A 24,213-nucleotide genomic window follows, 5' to 3' on the forward strand; every position below is an offset into this window, starting at 1 on the left:
CCCATACTTGATAACTAGACCAAGACTGTCCTGCTAGAGCTCAGAAAAGGTAGGAGTAGCAGGGTGACAAAGAAATTAAAAAGGTATCCAGAAACTTTAAAAAAGAAAGAGATGTACTCAAATGCCTAAATATATTTTGATCCAAACCACACAAGCCAGTAGACACTTCACAGGGAAGAAAGCAGTTCCTTCTAGACAGTCAATATACTCATCCTACTTCAGTAACAATAGTCCCGAGGACAGGAACCAAGAGAGATATCTCAGAGAGCTACTGCACTGTGAGATGCAAGGCCACGCTAGTGCCCCACACCTTTGGGTTTTTTTGTTATAAACACCAAAGGTTTGTTTTGGCCAGACAGACCTTCCTGACAAGAATAACAGGAATTCTCCAAAGCATTAGCACCTTTCCCATTAACAGATAAAGCAAATCACTCTCTCAGTGCACCTACCCAAAATAGCACAGTGTTCAGCTATAGTGCCTGGGCAGGTCCAAGAAACTTAACACTGTCTTGCTCCGATCAAGTAGAGCAGCCTTAACTCGGCTGTAGACGGCTGCTGGGTCTTCTAGAATCACCATCAGCAAGGACAACAGCCAGGACACGATGTCCCTGCTTTCAGCCCTTACTCTATTCTCCACAAAGTCTCCTTTGCTAATTGGAACACAAGCACGTCAGTAAAGTGTCTTTAGCGGTCCACTATCATATACACACACAGCAGAAAAAGCTCCACTTCATTTCTGTTCATACACTCACAAGTCAAGTTTCTGTTGCACAAGTACTGCAGTGATACACCTAAGCAAGGGCACCTGCTTTTGAATACAAGAGGTGATGGGAAGGACAGGGACAGAACTAAACCAAAAATCTAAAATGTTATATTTCTTTTCCACATATAACAGCACAGAAACAGAGATCTTCCTGAGAGGAAATACTGTACATGCAAAACAAAAGAGCTGTCATCTTGGCCACCTTGATATGTTCTGTCATGCTGGTAAGGTAGCACTGCAATCCACCAAGGCTGCTACTGAAAGAAATGCAGCCAGCTGCAGAGCAAAAAGCTCAGAAGAATAAGGAGGCAGAACTTTGTAAGGCTTTTGCTCTAAATGTTTCTGAAAGGACTAAGTCCTTTAAAACAACTCATTCCCTTTTCTTCTATTTGCAGCATATTTCAGCTAGTTTTTTCATTTGCTTTGATTGAGCTGATGTTCCTGCTCTTCGCTCAAGTAACCCAACAACTTGGTACGTGAACAGCTCACTACTCCTCTTCACATGGAGTTATTACGTCACTGGTAACCAGCTGCTTAGAAACTATATAGAAACAGTGCACAGAAACTATATAGAAACACCAAAAAAAACTCTGTTCCAATAGTTCCAAACTACAAAAGTCCCAAAAAGTCTCTGGAAAAATACTTCTAGCTTCCAGGTACAATGAAAGCAGAGCACTTGCGCACACAGTCTGGCTAACAAATTACAAGCTGCTCAAAGTGGAAAAAAAGAAAGTAACGCCAGATTTAATTAATACAGAAAACTCAGTCTAGGACAGAAAAAAACACCCTACAAAAACACATACACAGTTATTCATTGTTCTCCACTAAGGGTTTGCATTTTGAGGTTGTATGTAATCATTCACAAGTCTGCTGATGGAAGCGGAACCAAAGCAAACAATGGTCCTTCTATGCTTGTGCTGACTTTAAGAACAATGAGCCAACAATAATCAGTTATAGGCAGTATGAAGGTACTACATTTATATAAAATTATTACAGAAATCTAGATTCTTCTAAAATTTGAGATACCTTTAAAGTATTACTATTCTGCTACTGTGAACTATTTCTGTCAGCATCCCCACAGCATCATAAGTGAGCTAGAAATACATATACATTGCTAGGGAAGGGACAGTTGGGAAATGCAGCAACAAGTCCAAGATCACTAATTTGGTCTGATTCTTTGCAGGGAAGCAAACTGAACTGAGAAGTTGTTCAGCTGCATCCCACAAGCCACATGCCTGAGGTGTCCAACCTTTTCAGGGCATGAGGGGAACAAGGGAGCCCTACTTGCTTCTCAGCACCAACCTGAACAGTCAGGCCTATTTTCTGTTATCAGATAAGAGATGGCTTTTGCAAAGTTGAAAAGTCTGACAGCTAATCAAGGAAATCCCCCCCAGGGAACTGAATGCTTACTCTCTCCAGAAATCATGAAACACATCCAGTTGCTTTTAATATAAGTCCAATTATGCAGCAACCCATACTGCTAACACTACAGTCTAACACTTGAAGCCACCAAAACCACCAGTTTACACTAGCATACAGTGCTGTTGAACAACACCTTAAAAGAGATTCCAGAAGTATTTTTCTTTATATTAGAAACTGTAAAGCACAAACATGTCAAAGATATACTTTGAAAAGGTAGTTGTGTACTTTCTTCCAGACACAGCTTTCCAACAACAGATCACTGACAACAGACGACCTAGGAACACCACAGGGGTGTGTCCTCCAAATAGTTTGTTCACAGGGTTACCACAAAAAAAAAAAAAAAACAACCTCCTTGGATCTAAGTCAGAATCATATACCACACAAGCACAGTCCTTCCAGTAACAAAGCAGCCTTTGAGGTGGTTTTGTTGATACACTGACTAGGCTCTTAAAAGGATTCAAAGGTACCCCACCTACAAGATAGCACACTCCTCAGCGTGTCCAAAAACCAAAAGTCCTCTCTTTCACTGAGGATCTCTAAAACTGTAACATAGAACAGTGTTTCCTAACATCTTTCATACCACCCTGCTTTTTGTATCTGCAATTCAAACACACTTACACAGTACTTAACTTCCTCCTCATCTTAATCCCTTAGATTTGATGAATATATGAGCACTGTTTTCCCCACAGAAACCCAAAGCAAATTTATAAAACAGTAAGGCTTAAAGACCACCAGTTATAGTGCTATAAAATAACATTATAGTAGAGCCAAAGTGTAGTTGTTTATCAATATTGTAACTTTATTCACATTACAAAGTAAAGATGCAAGGAACAGAATGCCTGGACAGGTGACTGTTGTCTTAAATGATGACAATTTTTTCTTAACCTGTAAAGCCTTTTCTTTTAAATATAGTCTTGCAAATGTAAAATCTGGAGTAATACAAGTTACACCAACTAGGGTACAGGAGCACATTAGAAACATCAGCAATGCTGATACTAAAGCAGAGATCCATCCCTGAGATGGCAACAGCCCCAGCTGCCAAGGCTGTATGTTGCTGCCCAAGCTCAACTTCGTTGCTTGTGGCCCTGAGCTAGATCACATGAGACCAGCTGATGATCTCCTCTGTAGTCACAGCACATTTACATGCAATGCAGATAATCCTCTCACAACAACCAAGTGTGGGGGGACTACTCAATAGAATAAAAATCCCAACAATGCTTTACCGAACAAGACAGAGCAGTCAAGTAGAACGTGCAACCCTGACCTCAAATGTTCTGCTTGGTTAGGTACTGGGTATCCCTTAAGCAAAAGAAAATTCCTCATTCTTAGTTTAGTTATACCAGCTTCATGAAACAAAACATAACCTTAAGCAAGACAAAGGAGGAAAGACCATATAAGCAGCATCACCAGCCCACAATCACTGACCATGAGTGGAAACCCCATTGTAAAGCCTGATTCCACTGGAGTCTACTGGAATTCAGCAGAGCACAGACAGGGTTTCACAAGCCCAGGTGTCCTAATCTAGTTACCTGTTTATTACATCACACTGCTCCTGAATTCTCGCATGTAAATCCTTCAAAATTATACTTGCCAGAGCAATACTTTAAAAAAAAGAAAATTAAAAAAAAAAAAAAATGGAAGAACTATACCCTGAAACTCTGACCTCAGCAGAAGATACTGCATCAGGCTCAGATCAGGCATATGCAGATGCAGGATTGGAGTAACTGTTCTTGCTTCCAGTGGGGTCAAATTCAAAATGCTATTTGGAAATGTTGTACCACTCAGTAATAATCTTACTCAGGCAGCTATTGCTATTTTTGCTTATATCCAGATTAAAAAAGTAATCAGGAAAAGCATTTGGTTGCTTCACTGCATTTTTACTTTGCCATAAACACCACTGTCTAAAGTCAGCTTGCTTCCAAGTTCTAAATTCAACAAATAAAACCTACTTGAGAACCTATACCCATGCCTTATTTTTTCACTGCTGAAAAACTCACACTTAATTTCTTCCCTTCCTGTGCTTTTGCTGCATGTTGCTTCCCATTTCCCATAATCATATCCCACCATAAAACTGTCGCGGTGTGTTTGAGGAGAGTCTGGAAGATGAGCTGCTTCTTTTCAAGTGTACAGTACAAGCTGCGCTTCCAATTTGAAAACTTATGACTAAAGATACTGCAGAGCAAGGGTCTGCTTGCAGGACTCCATCTTTTCTCATTTTGCATATACTATTACAACACAAAACTGAACTGATTCTCTTTTTCCAGACACCTTCATTTTTACTGCAACTCAGCACTGAATGCCAAATATAATGTGGCAAGTTTTTCAAGCACTATAAAAGAAAGAAATGACTATGAGGTCCAACACAAAAAAAAACCCCACCAAAACCAAAGACTAACCTATTAGCTCGGACACCACGAGAAACAAGGAGATGGTTACAGAACAAGTTCAAACCTGTCACAGCAAGACAAGGCTCAACTCAAATGCTTCACTCAGACCAAGCGGACACGTTTCTTACCCTCAGCTGGAAAATGCTGGTGTGCAAGAGTGAAGAGCAAGTGAACATCAAGTTTCTTGTGAAACTGAAGAAATCCACAACAAAAACTTCTCAACTATTGACTGAGGCTTATGGTGAAGAGTGCCTGTCTCGTGCATGTGTTTTTGAATGGCACAAAGTTTTCGGAAGGTAGAGAAAACATGAAATACAATGATTGCCCAGGCTGTCCATGCATGGCAGTTACTGATTACAACATTGAAAAAATGCAAGAAGTGATTGAAAAAGCATCTTTTACTTAACATCACCGTGCTTCAGTACCCACTCTATTCACAAGATCTGGCTCCCCTTGCAATTTATACTTCTTCCCAAAGATCAACTGGATTCCCAAACGAACCCAGTTTTCGTCAGCAGAAGATGTGAAAGCAAAAACTGTTAAGAGAGATCCTCAACATCCTTTCAGAAAACGATCCGCAGAACTGCTTTGAAAGTTGCCAGTATCGTATGCAGCTGTGTGTCAACTCAGAAGGGAACTATTTTGAAGGTGACCATAGTTCATTTTCTTAATTTGTTAAATAAAAAAAAAGTTACAGGTACAGTCTTTGTTTTTTTTTGTTTTGGACCTCGTATACTATCCTCCATGAACACCACTTGAGCATCTCTGCATGTAAGATGTATTGAGAGAATCACAAATACAAGCCAGAATTAGACACAACATATCAAGTTTTCAATGCTTCTAAAGTAATTGATATTTCTGCCAAGAAAAAAAAAAGAAAAGACTACTTAAATTGAGGAAGCAGCTACAATCTCGGACAAGAGTAATAATGGGTATCGTCAGCACACTATACACAGAAACCAATTAAGACCTGGAAAATACTTGACCCACACGTACAGAATTATTGACTAATGCTCAATCACCATTTAATCTTGGTAGCTGGGTTTGCATTAGGAGCAGCAAGGCAGCATTCACATACTGCTTAATAAATTTCCCCAAAGTAACACATATGCCATTATCTGGTCTAATCTCCCAATTTTTCCTCATGTCAAACAATTTTTTAAAGAAATTATCTTTACTTGGCTGCTTGACCTTTCCTCTCCCTCTTTTTATGTATCTATATACATATATACCGAGATCTTAACATGTGGAAGCATAAGCAGGCACAGAAGCACCTCTTACATAAAAACAATGACAGAAACTTGAAGCTCTGACCAATGCCATTTGAAAACAAAGCAATTATGATGATTTTTTAATTTTTTATTTATTTATTATTACAGTGCTTCCTTGCTTTCACATTCTGGCTAAAATCAGAAGTGGAAGTGACAAAAGAAAGAGTGGTTTTTTTTAACACCATTAATTTTAAGCCAGAACAGAAGCAGGAAGTACTGGAAGTTTCACAGGAAAGCTGATCAGTTTAGTTTTATTGCTGGAAGCTACACCAACATTTCTTTTAACATCTGAATACAGAACAGATATTAATCTCTAAAAATTAATGTTAACGTGCAGCAAAACCAGAGCCACACATGAACGGCTGCTGTTACCAGACTGAACCTTAACCTCATTACATGTTCAGCATATACATGAACTCAGCAGTGATGCTTTATTTAATAAAGACTGACTTACTCAGGATAGGGACTACACCTTTTAGTTTAAAAAACAATTGTGAGCTGTTAAAAATCAATATTGAGCTACCCCCTTAGTGCTCATGAAAAGTTACATTCCTATACAAAAATATTTGGAAACCAGTATTTCAAAGCTTATGCATGCTTTCGGTAGCTCCAGATACCTCACGGCAAGTCACAACAATCAATTTTGGATGGGAGGGTGGTTTAAAGCAGCTGGAAACCTGAGCTGAGCACCCTCCTTTCACAGTTCTGAGCCCTCCATAGCACCTGCCAGCTGCCTAGCTATGCACCTGCATCTTGCTGCATCTGGGACCACCTTTCCAAAAGCTTTAACTACTCTTAAGTTTTTACACAATGGAATCAAACACACCCTTTCAATATTACTGCTAAGTGTTAAATACAAACAGTGCCTTTTTAAAAGTTAATAGAATACTCATGTGTATATAAATGATGGGCTAAAAAAAAAAAATAAAATTAAGAGTTCTCATGTCTGAGTCAATAGAGTTGGTGTGTTTCTTGGCATAAAGCTAAACAAGGAGGGGAAAGGAACAAGAAAGGCTGTCCTATGAGGATGGAACACTTCCAAGTTTTTAATGCTTCTAAAGCGACTGACATTTATCAGCCAAAGAAGAAAATACTTCAGATCATTTCAGCCAAAACAATTTTTTCCCCTAATTTTTAAATAGCTGCAGTCACTAAAGCATAACTCTCTCATTCACCTGAACTACTCTTCATCCTTTGAACGAGCACATTACCCTTGAGACTATCAATGTGGATGTATTTTACAAAAACTCAATGCAAAAAAGAACCTACACTGGACTTCAGTGTGAAGTCCAAACTTCTCCGATCATCATGTAAAGTAACTCTCATCAACCGTGACACACATCCCTGTCTGGGAGCGCCTTTGACATTCAGTAGTTTGAGGCACACTTTTTGCTGCCTTCCCAACCAAGGAGGAGGGAAACAAGGACTGCCATACTCACTTCCCCAGGCAGCACAGGCTTGCCAAGACAAGCAGGTGATGGGCAGTGGGATGCACATGTATGAAACCCTGGTTGGGAAACCAACAGCAAGGGCAAGACAGCAAGGGTGAGAATAAGGACTCACTGCATGTAACAACAAAGACAAGAAGCAGCCTGTCTTCCTGAAACCTGAAAGTAAGGTTGCAGTGAGGAGGAATGAAAGGTAGGAACATGAGCAGATGACAGTTTCTGATGTAAAGCTATATCCAACAGGACTGTGAAGAGTGTGCAGAAAGAAATAAGTGACATGCATGGATAAAAAAATGTAATGCAAATGAAATTCTGTATTAACAAATGCACACTGAATGCAAGCTTTTACACTAATAACAAAATCTCACACGATCTTTAATTAAACCATTGATTAAAGGCTATAGAAAGGGTCTCAGAAAAGCTCAGAAGTCTCTACTCAAGATACAGTCATGGTTTACAAAACAGAAAAGCAGAAACATGAATTCCATAGCCTTGCATGGAATTCTAGGCTTCCTCTAGAAAAACATGCTGTGCTAGTCACCCCAAAGGATGCTGCTGAACCATCCAGGGTTATACCCGTTAACCTCCTTCTGAAACACATCTTCCTCTGGGAAAGGAAAAACCTCCAGAACAGACTGTCTTCCTGAATGATACCAATCTGCTGAAATACACCCAAGTATGATAAAACAGAAAATTATTTGGGAAGGGAAGTCTGGCAGCTTATGATTGCATGTACAAGAACGTACGTGTGTGTGTATATAAATACAAACTAAAACTAATTCCTGCAGGAACTCATGGAAGTCAAGCACAGCACATTTCAAGTGAGGACCAAGACTAGGCACAGTCGTTCCATTTATGCAAGTTTTATTACTAATAATAAAAGGTGTAGGACTACTTGTAACCATTACAGAGCATGTAAAACAAAAGTGAGAGAGTTTGCCGCATAAAAGAGATTATTTTTCCTCTGGGAACATAAAGCACTGTCATCTTGTAGACAAGACATTAGAAAGAGGGATACAGGGTGTGATCCACTCTGACAATCCCAACAGTCTCACACAGCATTTAGCACATCATCTATCTGTCACAGATGAAGCTCATTCCACAGTGGCTTTGTCACCAGGCAAAAGGAGCACTGCAGAGAAGCAGAAGTACCTGCTTTGACCTGGACAGGGTTTTTAACTGAAAGAGGGTAGACTTAGATTGGACTTAAAGAAGAAATTTTATGGGGCTAGTGAGAACAGGTAGCTCAGAGAAATTTTGGATGCCCCATGATTGGGAGTGTTCAAGATTTGGTTGGGTGGAGCTTTAAGCAACCTGATCCAACCTGCAAAAGGTGTCACTGCCACAGTAGGGGTGTTGATGGACTAGGTGACCTTTAAATGTTCCTCCCAATCCAAGCCATTCTATGATTCCATGATTCTAACTGCCCTATAATTTCATCTCTGCTTTTCCCAGCTATGACTCACACAAAGCAAGCCTGGTTGGGAAAATAAAGCACCAACCATGCAGAACTAAGAGCCACAAAGATACAAGACTCAGAAAGATGATCACACAGACTACCATAAGGCCCAGCTCACTGGAGCCTCTGATCCTCACACAAGCGGCAATGACAGCCCCACCTGAAAAATACACAAGGGGTCTCAGAAAAAGGCTTAACTTTTGCACAGCTGGATACTGCTCAGGAAAGAAGAGCAGCTCTCCTTTGAACATCCTCTGATCTCAGACCCACTCCTAATACAGCTCTAGAATATTGACTTCAATGACAGCTTGGTGCGCTTTTCCTCTGGAGATCTGTCAAGACTTTTTGGAAGCTGTCTACCTCAGCCACAAAGCATTCCTCCTCATCTCACTCCACACATACTAGATACAACATGACCCTCTACATGAATTTCACAACATTTAGTTTCAGAAATTGCATACTCAGCATCTGGGAACTTACACATTCCTTAATAATTTTCTCAGTACTGCAGGTGCTGCTAAAGACTTTTCAACCCCTTCACCTCAGGAAGCATATATTTAGAGTCGTGTGAGGACAAAGATCTATTTTCTCAGAGAACTAATGTCCTGGCTTGAAGCTCAGATAAATCAATAGCCCTTAGATTAAAGCATCTTGCTGCCCTCAAAACAAGTCCACTAGAACTTCTTTTTAACTGAAGAAAAATAACGGTTTTACATCTTTTTCTGCCATTTTTTAAGCCAAGCAAGCATGATGAACATTTTTTGTGTTCAGTTAGTTAACTGGTCTTTGGAAAATATCAAGGGATGTCAAGGCCTCTCTATGCTAAGAAAGCAACCAGTATTGTTGTCCAAGCATCGCTTTTCCAGCTCATTAGTTCTTCCAGTGGGTACCCTCTTCCTGCTCATCCAAATCCCACCTTCTCCACAGGGTCTGTTTTTAGAAGCCACTTTGGCCCAAGACACAGGTCCAGGAAAAGTAACTCATTCTAGTCTGTATTATCCCATTCCCTTTCTTTTCCTACTAAAGGCCTAGTCATCATCTCCACCCAAATGGAAGACAAGGGCCAGGTTCTTAAACCTTGGGGGGGGGGGAAGCACTGAAAATGAGAATATTTGGACTTGCCTGAAAGCCCAGCCACTGCAAGAATCCAAACACCCTCCACAGAGGTGCCTGGTTAGTTCTTTCCAGAAACAGTGTGGAAGTTTGCTTTCGGTTATAATGGGGCGAAAGTTCCCTTTACCCAGCAACCCTGCAGCAGCAGCACCGGCACAGAAAGTAGAGGGAACTGGGATCAACTGCTCCCTTGCATGAAGATGCTCAGAGCCCAATTACTTGGAGGGAAGCCCTTGTCGTAAGGCAGCTACCTTCTGCAGCTGCTAGGAGCCAATGCTCCCCTTCAGACATGAGCAGTGTTGTGCAGGCAGGGCTCTATCAAGGGAGATTAACAGGCAGAGATTGTGTCAAGTGTTAGTATACAAATATCTACTAACCCAATAAATTAAAACCAGATGATTTTTCCCAACTGTCTTCCAGCATACTTCGCTCAATGGAAAGAAAACTAAAATCTAGAGGAGTTGTTGCATTTACTAACCTGCAGACTCACTGCAATCATAATTGGGCAGCCTAACTGCTCAAAAGATTATTCCAGTGATTCAACTGCACCGCAATACAAATAATGATATCTGCATAAAGTGGGCTGCAAAGTACTAAAAATTAAGACCAAATTAAGTTATACATTTGTGCATCATTGCTCTCTGTATTAGAGTTTGGAAAATTGAAGGCAACATGCTATTATACATCATGTGCTATTATTCACGTAAGCATCTAAATTACAGAGTTTGGGAGATACTAGTTACGTGCTTATTAAAAGGACATTTAATTCATCATATAATACACAGACTTCTTTTGAGACTGAAATAGGAAACATGAAAGCAGCATCTGCATAGCAAGTCTCAATCAGAAATTATTTCAGCTGCCATAACAACAGTTTGTTCCTCTAGATTTTGGAGCTGGAGGAGAGCTTCCTAAGTGTGATTCGTGCTCTCTGCATTTACCTCCTTTAAAAAAACTAAAACAAAAACAAACCCCAAGACATGTTGAGTACAAACCGTGGGAGGGGTTCACAAGTGAATAAAGGACTTGAATAAATCAGATTTAATGCGAATGTTTAGACAAGAAGTTCTTGGGGCACAGAAGAGGTAAATATCTGCATTGCATAGAGCAGTGATAGAGGACTGGTTGTTTTAGAAGCAGAGGACATCACTGGATGTGCAAGAAACAGTTAGACATGGGGATACAATCAACTTAGCCTTCGCAGTGGATGCAATGGAATCTTTGACCCAGCTTGCACACACATGAAGCTGAGTAGTTGTCAATCATATGGCTGTTAATGAAGCCCTGCTAATATTTCACACCCAGCTACTGCTTTTTGGTTTTCTTCCTTATCCTTTTCACCTTGAGCCTAATTGGTTACAAGCTTGGCTAGCACTGGAATTTGTTCAGCTTCCCAGTAGGCCAGCTAGGAGGGGAGCACCAAGGAAGGGTTCTGGCAGCAGCAGAAGCCACCATGCCAAGTGGTTGGCCCCCAGCCAGGGTGGCAGCATCTCACCAGCTTCATCTCTCCAGCAGCAGAGCCTCCCAGGGACTGCTGCCAAAGCCCAAAGAGAACTCCAGGGCAGCTGACCTCTGGGTCTGCAGAGTCAGCTGCTTTACAATTAAATTCTTCCCACCCTACAAACCCTAACTCCCAAATCTCAAATTCATGAGTTTATCAGCTTAGCTTTTAAGAAGCCATTTAACATCAGAAATAGCTTTCTAAGCACTGCTTCCCTTCTCTGTCAAAGTATTTCATACAGCATCAGGAAGACAGAAGAAAACTTTCTCTCAGAATCTGAAGTATTTTTAAATATAAGTATACATTCAAAACAGGCTAAAATATTTAAAAGAATTCCTAAACTGTGATTCGTTTCATGTGAAGGGATTTATGTGTCTTTATCATAGCAAACACAGCTGTTAAGTGTCTAATTTTTCATTTTATCATTATTCCTTCAACAGTAATTCACATTAAACACAGTGCATCTTTTATCTTAATAGCTGATGAGAACTTCTGAAGTACTAATTTATACAACTTTTATTTAAGGAAGCTATTACCATCTTCACATTAGAGACAGATAAACCACAGCTGTCCCAAAACCGCATAAAACCAAAGTCACATAAGTGACGTCTTTCCCAAACTGCTCTTTTAACTATTAAATACATAAACAGCTTTGACAACCAAGGATGCCACATGCTGCTTTTGCAATGGTAAAAGATAGCACCAAGATACAGTGCAATTAGCTTCAGCGAGATGCACATTATCTTTTGACTTCTACTCATAGTCTTGCCATTTGCTCTCAGTGATGTGGGCCTGAAGCTCTTGAAAAAGAGCACAAATCTAAAACTACATACTGCATTTAGCCTGAATGGGATCTTTGAAAGTTTCCAAGTCATGCTTCTCTTGGATTCAACAACTAGCTCTTGGAAGAGCTAACAACAGCACCTTCCTACCTTTCTTATATCCTTGCACATGGGATGGCTGTGCCTACAGCTAATCTTCAAACCTTTACTTTAAAACCTCCCTCAGCTTCTCTGCCTTAAATCTTCAGAAGAGGAGGAAAAAAGAGTCTGGAAAGAAATAGAATAGGAAAAAAAAAAGAAAAAAAATTGAAAGGAAATCTTTAGCCTTTTGTTTTGACCCATCTACTTTAAGTTCGTTTAAAACCAAAAGCACAGTTCTCAAGGCACACAAAAAAAAACCCCTCACCACAGAATTAAAAAAGAACTTTTACATTAAGAAAAAGAAAGACGTTGGAACAGAATATCAGTATTAACTCTTTTAAAGAGCTGAAAAGGCAATTCATGAAAAGCAATCCTTAGCCATGAACATTTGCTGGTTTTCATTCAAATGTACCGATGTATCACAACTTTGACCAAACTTCTAACTGCATGTATTTTGGTGCATCAGGTAAGTTTAGAAAAGAAGTCATCTCTTTTTACAGAAGAACACCGAGAAACTTACATTTTCAAGGAAGTCTCCTCATTTCAACCTAAAAAGCCCCCACTCAGCACCAGGGATCACTTCTCCAGCACAGCACTGCCTCTCATGTATCAAATGAGCTGGTGGGTTTTGCCCTCGTCACCAGCCAAAGAGATCCCTGCTGGGAGAAGAGGATGATGAAACACATAAGCAATTTAAATCGGGATTTAGACAGCAACTTTCTATGCAACTCCTTCTGGTTTCCATGTTCTGGTAAGGTCAGATTGCTAAAAGGCATTGAAGACACTCTGGGAAAAACAAAACACCCCAGCAACAGGAATCGGCAGCTCCACAACTTGACTGGATGCATTTACAAAACCTGCCAGGAGCATAATGCCCATTGTAAAACAAGGCTATCCAGACAAAGCAAAGGAAAAATGCTTCCAAGCACATGCTATTCAAAGTCTGTGTCAACTTAGACTGCCAGGCTGCTAATTCTTGTTGTTTATAAGGTATTTTAACAATCTGTTGGCTAGCCTTTCAAGAAGAAACAGCCTGGCACCGACTAGAGTTCATTTATGAAGTATTCTTTTATTACAGATGGTTAAGACAAGAGAAGAGCTGAACTGCAAGTAAACAAACAACCAGCCAAATTTCCATCACGCCAATCCCTGGCTGTCACACAATCCCTACGGAAGTATCTACCATTCTAGTCATCATCCAATGATCAAATGCTAGCTTGCAGCTGTCACTCAATACCAGTGCTAACAACCCAGGTGAAGATATCTTCCCAGGGTCTATGGAAAGCAATGCCTTCAGGACACCTATGGCTGAAATCCATGACTCGGTAAAAAACAACAGATGCATATCTCCTTCACCATAAACTGTGCTATATTACTGAGGCCACTTCCCTCCACTTTTTTCCTCAAAACACATTAGCACAATTGCCCATTATTTAATACATGTAGGAATCCTTACACACACTAGATATTAGAGCAGGTCTTAAATTCCCCAGCACTGCCAATGTAGACAGATCCTTTCGTGTTTAAGCACAATGGGGTTACGTAGCTAACTGAAGGCACGTGTCTTCACAACACAAATCTGCATCAGCCATACTACTGTGTTCTGATGTCTTGTAACATGGTTGCCTCAGCTACATAAATCACCTTCTTGGTCATTTAATAGTATTTTTCTATATAATGTTTAAGCTGTTCCACAATAAAGTGTTTTTCTAAGTAAAATGCTTTCCCCAAACAATGCTAAAACCACAACCTAAGTTAGGCAGTTTGAAATGACCAGAGGGTTTAAAAAGAAAATTGAGCGAATTTAACACCAACCTTTAATTACTTGTTTTGAAAGAAAAAATAAAAATTAAAAAGCAGAATTCATCAGCCAAATTGAACTCTCTCATCCATTTGAGCTTGGAAGAAAAAGTACAGCAGGGAAGGTTTTATTAATCTTTCTCTGTATTTCTGGTCACACGGGGACACGAGCAATGCTACTACAGATTACTCACGGGGGAGGGAGAGGTTCTGTCCTGATTGCAGTTGAAAGGTTCATCTGTATAGAAAAACCTCAAACAACATTGCAAGTTTGTTTTTCTTGGCAGGGAGCAAAATTCAAAAAGGGAGATGGAAGAGAGATGTTTACGGCCCAACCCACCGCAGCAGACTGAAATAGGGCCAAATGGTACATGTGCTCATGCCTCCTCTGCTCTGTGCCACAGCTTCCCTGCCTCTACCCCTACTTAATCAAGTAAAAAACCCATAAGTAATCTTCCATTGCTGTGCTCCTGCCTTTAACACAAAGCCATGCGTTTTCTAAATGCTGCTGTGTATCAGACCCACTACAGTCAGTAAGCAATTGCTGAACACTTTTGAGTTCAAACACAGCTACCCTCCTTCACAATATACTGAGGCCTGCTTGCAAAGTCAATAAATCTTTAGCTTTGGGTAGTTCTGCCTCATGTTTGGCAGAAACTTTATAGCAAGAATTGTATTCCTGCTATAAAACACACATTAACTGTCAAGAGCAAACATTTCCAACTAAATAGCAACTTGACCTTGATATTTCACCAGTCTAATTCAGTCTCCAGTTTCCTCTCATCAGACAAGTATTTTCTATTGGCTTCTGGATATATATCAATTTTAAAGAAGTATTGGCTGAACCATTAGGACTAAAAGTGTAGATCTGAAAAACAATATCCTGAAACTAAAAAGATCACACTGCCTGTCAGGAAAGAACACCAAAAACACAGTCCAGCTTGGCTGGTCCTTAGACACTGTTAACCTAAAGCCAAATCAGTTGAGATCCGGGTACTTCAAGCAAAAGTGAAGCTGTCACTGGCTTGTGCTCCTCAGGATGTAAATGATTCAATGTCAAGACACTGTAGTATTTGGGGAGGAAGAAGGCACAAATTCATATGAACAAAATGACATGCCTTTCAAACACGATTCAGGCCCCACTTATGTCAGTGACGGGCACAAACAGTGCCATATTTGAGCCCTGACCATAAGCAACCCAATGTTAGCATTCCTCCTCACAGCCAGTGTTACCTTACTCATCCCAATTCCAATGGGATAGTTAGAAACAGCATACCACATCATTAACAAGGGTGGCAAACACCTGCCTTTAGAGAAGAAAAACATATTTCCTACCTGAGTAGCACAGGACAGAGCTTACCATCTGAATCTGAATAAGTTTCACCAATGATTTCATACATAAAATCTCAAATTGCTGCCATGAAGATTTTATATACATTATTTAGGGAGGCCATTCCTCATCCTTGCTCTGATATCTTCCCTGCCTACCTTCCCAAGACACCTTCATTTGCTACACAGGTCTGCAAGGAACAAGAACAGACGCTACTTGGATAATCACTCCCTGTCCATATGTCTTATGGAACAGGCACCTCCTAACTTACCTGCCAGAAACTGGGGAAGGCTGGTAACAGATAACCCTGAACGCTGCTCCTAGGACCCCTCACCCTCCCCTGCACTACATTCAAAGATACAATCACTTACATAGAGTAGGACGACACTGACATCCAAAAAATTGGAGAGGGGAGGTGTTTCCTATTTTTAAGTCAGACAACTATAAAACACAAACTAAGCCACAACCCTGGGGGGCTCCAGGTTACATACAACCTCACTAGGAGTTAAATTCAGGTAATGATACTGTTTAATAAATAGAAACCTATTATGCAACTTTCTGCATTTAACGTACTGTAATTATAATTATGTATACAGTAAAACCCTTGCCAAAGCCTTTAGCAGAGAACAAATTAAAACTCTGACAACACTTTCTGAAACCACCTCCTGGTACAATCTGAGAGGCCAGATAGGAAGCTGCATCCACAGCCTGGGAAACTGCATAGCCACAAGCAGCCCAAAGCCCACACACTACAGAACACTTCTCCCATTTCCCAGCCTGAGAAAGCCAGTCCAGTCAATCTTAGTGTCAAAGACAACAAGCAAAGTCTCATTTCAATTGGATTTTCCAGAGCTATAAGCACAAAGAAGAGTACTGTATGTCTTCAGAAAGAAAGTGTTACAAAAAGAAGGTAAAGTGAGGCAGAGCTGAAAAGGAAACTGCGAAAGACCAGAGAAAATAAGACAAGAAATCGCAGAGCATCTCCCCGCAAAATGCTGGGTACTATTTGGAGCAAAGCCAGTCCACACGTTTAGAACAAGGAACCTTCTTATACCAAATTTGGTTTAAAATTATCCTTCTCACTTATCAAAATGATTCATTTCTTACCAGATAAGATTTCTGTAGTACACTATTTAATGCTTGATACATCTCTGCATCTACAACATCTCATTAATACTGGCAAGATTACTGTATCTTTTGCACGTTTTTAACTTCTAGTTGCCAAAATTTTTGTGGCAAAATCCCATTACTAGTCTTCCCCAGCCTATGGGTCTCCATTGCTCTTCTATTATTTCCCCTTCAGCCAGTCTTTTCTAGTTTAGAGCTTCCCACTTTATGCCATCATAAATGTTTTATTAAAAAACAGATAAAATATATTTATTCTAACTCACATTTTAAGGTGGGAAAAAAGGGGTCATTTACTCTAGCACAGTCTGACTACAGATAAACTTAGGCTGCCTTTTGTCCCATTTTCTATTCATGGTTTTAATTACTTGCCTTTAACATTTGTTTTAAAACTTTACATGTTGTAAGACTGACTCTTCCATAAACACACAACACTGTGCTCCAAATGCAACAGGGCTGTTACCATTTATGAAAATAAATAGCTTTTGCACATGTTCCATATTCTATTAGAACCAAACTCAAGAAATATGCAAAGAATGAAAACATAGTACTCACTATAGCAGTTTAAAATCTGTTTCAATAAAATCCACGCAAAACCCCATGAAGTTCTCTTTCACTACAAACACGGCTGATGTGTATGTGGAGAATAAACAATATGCTTAGTCATCCAAGAAGATAAAAGCTTTTCCTACAGCTTCTGGTTCACTTACTCCAAGAATCAGCAGTCTGCTAAGGAACACAAATTCAAAGTTTAGGAAATTGGAAAAATAATCCAAAAAACCCAAACATTTTCCTTAACAAAATGTACCTGTTAACATCTCTTCTTTATACATTAGCTAATCCAGAGCAATGGCACTTCTAACCCTGTAACAAGCACCAACACCCAGCAACGCCAGGAATTAGCCAAGCGACCAACTGCAGGGAAGTGCAACTGTGCCGCAAGCCTTGGAAGGAGGTGTTAAACTGCCAAGGAAGGGACACGTGAGACCTTCTAGCTCAGTTAATGGCACGCAGTGCTTTTTCTCAGCAATCCTACACAGCTGTCCTAAGTCACACAAGCGTATGTTTGTACAAAGGGTCACTGACAGGAAATCAAGCCACCAAAATTTAAGCCAATGCTGACATCTGATAGCGTGAAAACACATTCAGGGGAGTAAAGCTCTACTGGTTATATATTCCAAGTGTATTTGGAGCAGCAATCAATGCTCTGTATGCTGAAGACTTCCATATACATGCCAGTCTTAACAGCAGTCAGTCAAAAAAAAAATTTGAAGTGTTACTCTCACTGCGCCTGCTGGCATGCCCGGGCAGTGTGCAGCATCCCTTTCATACTGCTCAGAAGCATGGCACACAGCCAGGGCACATCACACGTGATGTGCCAGAGCTCCTTAATAATAATAACAATAATACTATTGCAAATCTGGTGACTGGTCACAGCCTAACGATACAGAAGAGCAACTACCGATTTACACAGAATCCGGATGCAGGCTGAAAGTAAGATTTGTGTCCTCCACAGAAAAAGACAGAAGTACCTAAACAGTAATGACAACCAGTGAATATTCAGGCAAACAGATCCCTTCTGGTAAAAGCAACCTGGAAGAGTCTGGTATACCATCATCATTCCCAGCTCCTATTTTTATCGTACAGAAAAGAGAATTGACAAGTGGCTTTATCGCCAATGGCCCTACTCAGTAAACAAAAATGGTAACTATTCCTCGTTAAGAAAACCTCCTTTTTAATTGGAGGTTGAGGGGTGAAAATCAACAACAAGAAACACCTCATTAATCACCTTTCTTTTTATGGCACCTTGGGATGACAATCCTTTTGATTCAGAAGGGGCACCAGAGACCCATGGAAGCAAAGAAGGTGCACACTCCGATGCCCCAAAGGCCAGGCACCCCAGCCAAAACACACCTAGTACCAGTTTCATCTAAATACCTTACCTTTTTCTGCCCTCACAATGTGGGCCATGAGTCCATCATCATTTCACAGGAGTAAAATCCAAAACGTGCTGCTTGCCTGGATGCTGGTAACAACAGCTCTCCTCTGGCAACACCATAATTGCTAACGCGCAACTTGCATCCAAAGTTTTCAGTTCAAAAGATTAATTCAGTTCAAGAAATTCACATCTTGCAATCAGTATTCTGGGGGGATACTCCCACCATGTTGCCTGTTCTCCGCACCTCTCCTGCAGGGTCTCCTCAGACATAAAGCCAGCCTTGGTATCACCTAAGGGAGGATACCTCTTCATCAGAGAAAAGCATGACTTTACCCACAAGGCCAGGGAGCAGTCTAACATCACATACCTTGCGATAGTCTGAGGTACCTTAAGAGACAAGGGAGCTGAGGAAATCAGGCGGACATCTGGGTAGCTCTGACCTCACCTGGCCCATGCCCAAGTCCATTTCTGCACTCCTCCAGTTCTGCGAGTTGCTTGGTCCCCATAAGCTTTTATCATTGTAGGTCATACCTCTGAGCAACCTGACCGCAACTGTTACAATACATTGTGGAAGCGATGAAGCTTTCTTCAGAGACAACCTGAGGACAGCGTAAAACCTACCACAGCAGAAGGACCTAAGCACAGCACCTACACAATTTCATTTAGGATGCAGGAAAAAAGTAGCCAAGACAAGACTTGCTGTTCGCCCTTCTCTCCTTCCACAGCGGCCTGTGATTCATTTCTGAAGACAAAATTTCTCATTTCTAATATACATTAAATGCCCATGCTTGTCTGACTCAGTGTGGAAAGGACAGCATAAAAAGAGTAACTGGGTCAGGGGAACAATTATCAAAATTTAGATTCATGCGGAGAAATCCATGTGACAACAGGAAAACCAGTAGATCTAAAAATTCCTCTTGGCATGCTATTTCTTAACATTGTATCTAAGGCATCTAACTAAAAGCTGCCAACCCCATGCTAACATTATAAATACTTTAACAATTTCTCTGTTTAAAACAACCATGTTTAAAGATATACCATGAAACAGCAGTGAGCATACAAAGGAAACGAGCATGCAAAAGTCTCCTAAGACTACTCCTGTTCAGAAGCAAGAAAGTAAGTTTCCCGATCTCAATTCTTACAATTAGTTGCCTTTCCACAATAACAGTTCAATTTCTGAAGCCATCTTTGTTGCCTCTTAACAGCACTAGTTAGATTTCTCAACAGAGTTGTCTTTTTTTTTTTCCTTTTTTAATACCTGCTCCCCATCAGAAGGGACCAAATCCACACTGTTACTTTACTAAAGTGCTTTGCTTCTTGTCAGTCTTCAGTAGACGCTCAGTAAAACCAATCTGCTCCAGCTGCCTTACTCTGACCTTGAAAACCAAAAGACTCTGCAACAGAACGTCCTTGAAAGGAACTCTGTTGCTTTAACTTCAAGGGTTGTGTTGAGCTTAGGATACTGTGGTAATTTTTAGTTACAGCTAACAACTATAAAAACATCAATTTCAAAAGCACTAATAATTTTAATACTGTTTGTCATATGGTGTGCAGATACTTTCCACCCCAGGTTGTATTAGGTCCCGAGAAGAGCAAGGTGTTCATGTGTGCACTGCTCTGCTTGGAAGAAAAGGTTCTTTCACCCACAGCTACCGAGAGATTTTTAATCATCTATTTTTACCAGCCAGCTGTGGCCATTTGACAAGCTTTACACAGGTTCTCTCAAGGCCTTTTAAAACTTTCTGTAGTGCTGTGAAAGCATTTCAGTTAGCTTACGCTTCTGAATTAGAAATAATAAAAGTTACAGACACTACAACATTAAGGAAGGACAAGAAAATGCAAAGGAGCCCAGCCTGTGAAATTCCAAGAGCCAAACTTCATTTTCTGTGAAACAAAACATGTTTATTCTCAACTTCAGGTACTCCTAGAATCTTTCAGGATAAACCCAGGCCTGTCATTAAAAGAGACAAGGGGATAGAAGAAAGAAGCATAAAAAACATTTTTCAGTGGCTTTATATTGCTCCACAGGGGAGTTTTATTTCAAGATCAGTGCCTAATTCTGTGCAAGTGATTTAGGCTTATTTTACTGCTGCATTTTGCAGCCTATTTCATCATCTAGATCCTCTGCCTAGAATCCCTCTTCATCAATTTATGTGCCGGCTTCTGCCTTCTCCTGAGCTCTCCAGCAAGTGCCTTTCCTGAACCAGCCTTTAGGAGCATCAGGATCTTCATCTTGGAATCACAGGGTATGTCCATGACTCTCCCCAGTCAACCTCCTCTGTCGCTTTTTGAAATCCACACAACTTCAGCTTAACCCTCTACCATGATGGATCTACACTTTTAACACCCCCTTTTGAACTCACCTTCTGCAAGGAGGCTTCACATCCTGCCTTAACAACAAATTCCATTCACCTGTGCCAAAAACACTGGCTTGCAATCTCGGTTCAAAGAGCAACACAAAAATACGGAAAGTCCAGTTCCTTGCTTGAATGCTGGTGGCTTGAGGATGTTCTCAAGCACTGCAATTCAGCAGCAGGTAAAACTCAGGACATGCTAATACCGCATGCCAAGCAAGAAAACCTGACGAGAGCCCAACGCAGCTGTGCAATCAACATCCACCCCATTAGTTTGAGAGAACTAATGATACTAATCATCAGGATCCTGTGAATTTTCCATCTCTGTACAGCAGCAAAAGCAACAGAGGCAGCAGAAGCTAAAGCTAAACACTAGCTAGGTCTGACGCTGGATCAGTCACTCGGCATCTCCCAGATCAGCTCCACACCGTCCACTCCTGGTTTTACCACCAGCACGTTGTGTGGGTTAGCAGTCTTATTTTAAACCTTAGCACATGCGTTACTTAAATAATCCATAGATTTAAAACATCCTCAGGATTTAGAGAGATGAACCTTAACAGCTTTCCTGGAGCAACAGGATTTATGGGGCCAAAAATTAAGGGGTTGCAAACTCAAATTTTTTATTTTTAGCAGAGGTTCATATTTCTTAATTTAAGTCCTAGTGCAAGCTGGAATACTGTCACACAGATCGAGTGTTATTTTTTCCCCCTCTATATTTACACTTCAAGGATTATACAGAAGCACAAAGCAGAAGCAGAGGAACCAGCCAAATGCCTCAACGGGAACCTTTTGAGGAAGATTCAGAGAAGTTTGGGTTATCTGTCTTCAAACGGGTTTTCAAAGCGGTATAGATCTAGACATCCATAAGAACTCAAGGAAGGAGGATCCAAGCTTTAAGTTTAGGAAAATAATCGTTTTCCCTTGCACAGGCACAAAAACTTGGACAAGCTTCGTAAGGAAAGTGGGTTTGTCTTCTGCCATGAAATGAGGCCGAAGAATTTCAGCCTTGTCCATGTAAAATTAGCTATTTACTTTGGATAAATCCTACCATGTTTCCTGCCCAGCTAGCACTCCTAGCTGCTGGTTTAGCAGTAGCAGACTGAAGTGCTGTGCTGCAGGGTGGCAAGCAGCCAGGTACTGACTCCTGCGCCTCCTCAGAGACTGGGAGGGTAGGTCTGCTTATTAAAGCCTCTGGGTTACTTTAAGGCAAGGATGGAGGCAGCTCTCTCGGATGCCATGTCTCTGGGGTTCCCAGTGTCACCACAGCCACTGCTACTAGGGAAACACTTTCATAGAATTCTCACCACTAAAGTCTATTGCAAATGCACCTTGCCATATCTTGCCTGTCAGGCACTCCCATCACTGCAACATGAGCACGCATGTCAAAAAGAAGAGAGGAGTATCTCCTCCTGATTTGCTGGCTGGACTAGGTCATCACTGAATGGTCCCTCTTTTTCTGTCCAAGTAAATAAGTAAAACCACATCACACCACTGCATCTGTTGCTACACAACAGCTGGACAAAGCCAGAGCACAGATTGTATTTCAGAACCAGCATGCAGTAGCACTGGCTGATTCTTAGGCCAAAGCAGGCTACGAAACAACTCAAACATGACTCCCATCTGAAGTTCAAGCCTTTAACGACGCTTGGGGAGGTCTCATCACTCCAGAACCTCCTTGGCATCAAGCCTCACTGACTTCCCTGGGAGCTTCCCAATCATTCCTCTTGATTCCCCTTCCACACACAGATCCCTCACTGAGAACACCTGAGCTTTCTGTACTCTTCCATTAAAGTTACACTGTAGGGCAAGGGTATCACGGTATCAACTGCTGTAAGGTTACAAAGACATTTCCTAGGGACCACTTACTCAGTTTCCCTGACTAACAGCACCATTTTTATCACAGCAGGACATACCTACATTGCTGTTCAAAAAAAGACTTATTGGTCCCTAAATGCCCACATGCCTCTATCAGAGAGCTTCTTATATTTTAGTATATTCAGGACCATTTTTTTTACCCAAGTTTAAATCCATACTTGCATCACAGTAACATACAAGATATTTTCCTGAAAAAGTGTAGATAACATAAGAATTGTCAAAAAAGGCAGTCAGACAAATACTGATGTAACAGCATGCAAAGCTTATAAAAATAAGGTTAAAACACATTTAGATAGTCAAGCATGGTTTGCTAGCAGCTGTTGCACGTGCTTAAATAACAGCACATGTTTAAAGCCACTATTGCTTTGTCATCAAGTTACTTCAGTATCCCTGGTTAGTCATCTTACCAGCCTACAAACTTATCTAACAAGAAACCCAAACATTTCTGAGAAGCAAACATCAAGCAATTAAAAACATTTTTCTTTTTTTAATGCTTCTCTTTTCAAATACTCAGGTATCAAATATTTTTCTTATATTTGATAATTTTTTAATTGAACAAACCTCAAGCTCTTAGAAAAAAATTAAGTTCTTATTTGCCTGAATACATGTAGCTTTTCATGCACAGATGTGTTAGTTCAGCCACTCCCTTTACTGATTGTTCTCATGTTGCTTCACTGTTTTGCTAAGTATGGTGGGAAAAAAGCAGGTGGGGAGGGAGGAAGCAAGTAGGCTCCCAAAGGACTGTAAAATATGAATTAGTAATTTCCCAAGCAGGCAGTTCTCACTATCTTTCTAATTCAAGTGAAATTACCTTTATAACCTTTCCCATTCTCTTTACCTATCAGTATACATTCCATTTCTCATGTATTTTTAAATTGATTTTTACACCTATAATTTTGGAAAAAATAATATCAGGATAATATTTAAAGATTTTTTCCTAACATTTCAATTTCTTCTAGGAATCTTACACCAAAATAAGAATTTAACAGTATAATAGAGAATATGGTGCCATTTTGTTACCCTAGATTAACAGAAGATCTGGGTTGGGTATTGGTACTTTACACAAGCACATGCCCACTGTGCACTGCTATCTTGTGAAATTTTATATCGAGATTGAGTTTTAACCTATCAACATTCTTAAGACGCTTCACAGCCTAAGGTTACCCAGCAATGCCCTACTCCTGGCACAGCAATGGGAAGGAGCAAACTGGTGATGCGCCCCACACCTCCCCTGTCCTCTGCAGTCAGAGGGCTTGGCCTCATGCAAGGGCAGCACAGCTTCCAACAGGGAAAACAGTCCTCTCCCAGACCATGGCACACTCCTTCAGCAACAAGACTGAAGCAATATAGGACCGTCACAGGTGGTAAGCCCGGGCATATGCAAGTTCTCTGCATTAAGGCAGAGGAGACAGCACACCTGCAGCAAGAAGAGGAAGGGAACAAAGCCAGCACAGAGGTTAATGCTGTGGTACAGTCCCTCCACTAACACAACTGGATTTCTTC

The 24,213-nt window shown here is 40.7% G+C and overlaps 1 protein-coding gene across 12 annotated transcripts in view; it reads right to left on the minus strand.

Annotated features, from left to right (window-relative positions):
* Nucleotides 1-24,213, minus strand: part of APBB2 (amyloid beta precursor protein binding family B member 2) — a 190,632-nt gene that overhangs the window by 158,331 nt on the left and 8,088 nt on the right. Inside the window, exon 1 of one of the 12 annotated variants that reach the window (XM_054064383.1) lies at nt 12,808-12,830. The exons of the other annotated variants lie outside the window; for them this stretch is intronic. The gene's annotated coding sequence lies outside the window, so the exon portion shown is untranslated. Of the gene's footprint in view, nt 1-12,807; nt 12,831-24,213 lie in introns of those variants that run through there. 12 annotated transcript variants of the gene reach the window in all.

Source organism: Cuculus canorus, chromosome 4, assembly GCF_017976375.1.
Source record: "Cuculus canorus isolate bCucCan1 chromosome 4, bCucCan1.pri, whole genome shotgun sequence".
Lineage (NCBI taxonomy): Eukaryota > Metazoa > Chordata > Aves > Cuculiformes > Cuculidae > Cuculus > Cuculus canorus.